The 4905-nt window shown below is 39.3% G+C and overlaps 1 pseudogene; it reads left to right on the forward strand.

Moving 5' to 3' along the window:
* The first annotated feature begins 2132 nt into the window (after nucleotides 1–2132).
* Nucleotides 2133–4430, forward strand: LOC114750781 (probable indole-3-acetic acid-amido synthetase GH3.1; annotated as a pseudogene).
* The last annotated feature ends 475 nt before the right edge of the window (nucleotides 4431–4905 follow it).

Below are 4905 nucleotides of genomic sequence, written 5' to 3' on the forward strand. Positions count from 1 at the left end.
TTATTCCCATCGTGCTAAGTTAATAGATTGTTTTATTAATAATGGAAATCAACGTTTGTGGTGGTAGTGGTCCGATCCGTTTGGTTGCACATAAATGTTGCATAATTTTGGATTTAATTAGTGTGTAAATACGTATATTGCCAAGCCAGTTTTGCTTTGGTGGTCCCATGAAACACATGGGCAACTTAATTTCAGCCACCAGATGCAAGCGATGAGCTTAATTATATACTAACTAAGATCCTTAATATAAGAACTAGTTGATTAATTTGAATAAATTAAGAAAATTTGTTGAGTTAGTTATTTGTAATAATTAAGTGTTGTATTCCCTAAAATACTCTCGTTAATCATATGTATTAACTAGAATCACCATTTAATTCAACATTTAACATGTGCAACTACTACAAGAACTAATTTGAAAGAAATAGATAAATATGGGAGATAAAATTGATTGAGGTCTTATATTTGGGATCAAAATAAAAGTCAAATAAGGTCTTATCTTAAGGACCAGAGATAGTATGTAAATCATAAATAATTAAACAGAGGAACAAATACCCGAGAACATAACCTTGGTCTATGAAATCATGGGATTATTATATGTTTGATGAGAATATAATTAGAGAAGCAATTGAAGAAAACTAATTAAATTCTGTTCTTTTGCAGTAGATGCAGCTTTAATTTGTGGAACTTTCCTGTTTGTGTAAAGCAACTTTTAAGATAGCAATTAAGTGGAAAATTGAATATTGTTAGAGATCTCGCAGGCTGAGAGATATCTGAGCCTGAAATGAGCAGACACTGACTTGTTCATTTCAAAGTGAATTCGTGCTAATTCATGGTAATTCGCAATAATATTGAAACCCATAATTCTTTTTTGTTTGCTTCTTAAATTTAATTTGTACGTATAATAAGATCCATCCCCTTTACCTGTTCTGTTTAGGAGGACAACGATCCGTAGAGTTACCTTTGTCCTAAGAAAAATTAACTTCATCTCTGCTTTACATTCACTTTTGCCAGAAAAACCGTGATTCTTTGTTTTCTTTTGTTTTGTCTGTGTATTTATGAGGATTTTGATTTCTGCTCTAATTAAAAAGGACACTCATATAGCTAGACTGGCTGCGTTTAAAATTATATTTCCATGACGTGTTAAGAGCTTCTTATAGGATTAATATATTACAGTCTAAATCATTCTCCCAATCATAGCTAGCAATTAATATAAGAATATTAGCTAGTACCCTAATCAATTTTCTAATCTAATGGTTCCCCAAAGATAACGAAGAAAACGATGGAAACCACCCCCCTCTATCATCTGCAGGGAAAAGAAAATGTTACCAGTATGCAATTGTCACTACCCAAAAGGAATCCAAAACCATATACCTACCCTTTTGATATAAAATTGTCACCGCTGGCTCACACATAGCAAAACCAAGCAAAACCCACCTCACATCCTCTAACCAAATCAAATTAAAATGTAAAACTTGACATCCTTTTATTAATCTAATCTAATCTATGCCTTGTCCACGTCGTAGCCTGCATCATGCTACTTTTTTCTAGCCCAATTATGACCTTAATCATATCATTAGCAAGAATAAACTATTGTTTCTACAGTGTGACCGTAATAATAACCACTAATACTTCATCAGACTCTGGAAGCAGTAATTAGCTAGGATGTATTCTTTTTGTCTTCTTTTATGTTTCTGAATGCTGACAGTTCCATTATCCTCGACCTGCTCATGAGAACAGCAAGGAGAATGTGATTTAGCTTTGAATTTGGCTCTCTCTTTGGAACTGAAACCGGCAGTCCTCGTGGTTCATCCCGCAGCTGTGTGTCGTTTTCGCAGAACAACAAAGCTGGAAACTAACTCAGCGTCAGCTTGAACGTAGGCTCGGAATCTCAGACAGCTTTTGCTGACTCAGCGATTCAGTGGGCCACCACCTGTCGGCTCCTTGAACCCCAGAGCCTACGCGACTCGGGCCCACGTGTATCTCAATTAGGACGCACGGGAAAATCGTTTATCTTTTTGTGTCCCAAAGAACAGACGTAGGCTGTGACATGGTGAGCGAGGTTTTTGCCCTTATATAAGCCCCGTTAACTCAGCAGCTACAATCACAACCGCATGATCAGCTTCCACTTTTCTCTTTTCTGATTGCAATTCTGAAAACTCCTTTTCTCTTTTCGTGATTGAAATTCTGAAAACCCCCCAACAACACCAGACCCACCAGACAATATTATTAGATACGACCGCCATGGCTTATGATCCTGCTTGTGAGAACGACGTGCAGGCTCTGCAATTCATTGAAGATATTACCAGAGACGCAGCCGCCGTCCAAAAGAGAGTTCTGGCAGAGATTCTCAGCCAAAACGCCGACACAGAATACCTTAAACGGTTTCAGCTCAACGGAGCCACCGACCGGGAGACTTTCAAGTCCAAGGTTCCTGTCGTAACTTACGAGAACTTGCAGCCCGATATCCAGCGCATTGCCAATGGTGATCGCTCCTCCATCTTCTCCTGTCATCCAATCTCTGAGTTCCTCACCAGGTATATACTTATATATACTGACACACACACACACACACACACACACACACACTATAAACATATGCACTTATATATCAAGGATTGCCAGTTTTAATAAATATTTACTGCTAAGAACTGCAGTTCTGGAACATCCGGTGGGGAGAGAAAACTTATGCCAACAATTGACGAAGAGATGGACCGTCGTCATCTGTTGTTCAGCCTTCTCATGCCTCTGATAAAACAGTACGTTCCGCTTCTGCTAGCTCCGTTATCGGGATTGTGCTTGAGCTTCGCTTTAATAAACAAGTTAATAATTTCTTCTTTCGTTTCCTGCTACGACCGATATATATTGATTCTTGTTTTTGCTTTTTTATAAACTTGATTGTGCAGGCAGGTGCCGGATTTGGACAACTGGAAGGCGCTTCGATTTTTGTTTATCAAGGCGGAGACGAAGACTCCAGGGGGAATAGTGGCACGCCCAGCGAGCACAAGCTATTACACAAGCGAGCAATTCAAGAAGAGACCATTTGAATCGTACACAAGCCCCAACGAAGTCATCGTTTGTACCGATTCCTTCCAGAGTATGTACGCCCAGATGTTATGTGGCCTCATCATGCGACACCAAGTCCAACGAGTCGGAGCCATCTTCGCCTCTGGGTTTCTCAGAGCCCTCAATTTCCTTCAACATAACTATCAACAGTTAGCCCACGACATCTCCACCGGGACCCTGTTCCCACAAATCACTGACGCTTCTATCACAAAATGCATCGCTAAACATCTTGAAACCCGACCCTGAGCTCGCAGATTTCATCATACGAGAATGTTCCAAAGAGAACTGGGAATGCATAATCACCAGAATTTGGCCTAACGCTAAATACCTTGACGTTGTTGTCACCGGTGCTATGGCTCAATACATCCCAACTCTCGATTATTACAGCGGTGGCCTGCCTCTCGTCTGCACCATGTACGCTTCTTCTGAATGCTTCTTTGGACCTAACCTCAGGCCCTTTTGCGACCCATCTGAAGTTTCCTACTTGATCTTGCCGAACATGGGATACTTCGAGTTCTTGCCCCTTGACGAAGAATCATCTCCTGAGCCGGTGGACCTAACCGACGTTGAAGTCGGAAAGCAATACGAGCTGGTTATCACCACCTACGCCGGTCTATGCCGGTACCGAGTCGGCGATATCCTCCGAGTCACGAGGTTCCACAACTCCGCTCCGGAATTCCAGTTCGTGGGCAGAAGGAACGTTTTGTTGAGCATTGACGTTGACAAAACGGACGAGGCCGATTTGCAAAAAGCCGTTGACAATGCCTCGTTGCTTCTAAAGGAGTTCAACACTAGCGTGGTGGAGTATACTAGCTACGCCGACACTAAATCTGTCCCTGGCCATTACGTGATTTACTGGGAACTGTTAGCGAAGGACCAACCGTCTGTCTGGCCCACCGATGAAGCCTTGAACCGGTGCTGTCTAGCCATGGAGGAGTCCCTGAGCGCTATGTACAGACAAGGAAGAGCCGCCGACCGATCCATTGGGCCGTTGGAAATAAGAGTTGTGAAGAACGGTACGTTTGAAGAACTTATGGATTACGCGATCTCGAGAGGAGCGTCGATTAGCCAGTACAAAGCTCCAAGGTGCGTCAGTTCAACGCCGATACTGGAACTGCTTGACTCGAGAGTGGTTTCAGTTCACTTCAGTCCATCGGCACCGCACTGGACGCCGGGCGGTCGCCGTTTGGATTGATGCCACCCGTTCGTGTCGGGGGCCAAAAAGGGGGGGCTGTTATTAATTTGTTGAAAATTCCAATGTTAGACGAAAGCATTACCCTTTGTCTGTTGCAACTGATTATGTGCCGGCCTTTCAAAAGTGAATGTTGTAATCGCTGTCTGTCTTCTTCTTCGATTGGTTACTTATTATTTTTTAGGTTAATTAACCCGCGAGTCTTTATATAGTTTCAATGAATTTTGAATCAAGTTCTTATAATTTTTTTTCTTTTTATTAGATCCTTATACTTTTACTTTATTTTAATTAGATCCTTGTATTTATTTTTCTTTTAATTAAATCCTTATAATTTCACTAAATTTTTAATCAGGTTCATGTAGTTTTAATTTTTATTTATTAATTAAATATAAACTTATTTAAATAGATTAATACTGAAATACAAAATATTAATAATTAAATTAAATTAATAATTATGTAATAAAAAATTAATAGAATTAATTAATTCAGGAAATTTTTTTATAACAATTAATTTTTTTGCTGAAAAAATTAAAATTATTATAATAATTCAATATCTTTAGAATATTATTGTTTATAAAATAATATTAAATAATATATACTATTTTATGTTTATATAATAGTACTATTAGAATTTATAAAATAAAGAATAA

The sequence above is a fragment of the Neltuma alba genome, unplaced genomic scaffold (assembly GCF_004799145.2).
Source record: "Neltuma alba isolate B1F8T4 unplaced genomic scaffold, ASM479914v2 tig00006645_pilon, whole genome shotgun sequence".
NCBI classification, from domain to species: Eukaryota; Viridiplantae; Streptophyta; class Magnoliopsida; order Fabales; family Fabaceae; genus Neltuma; species Neltuma alba.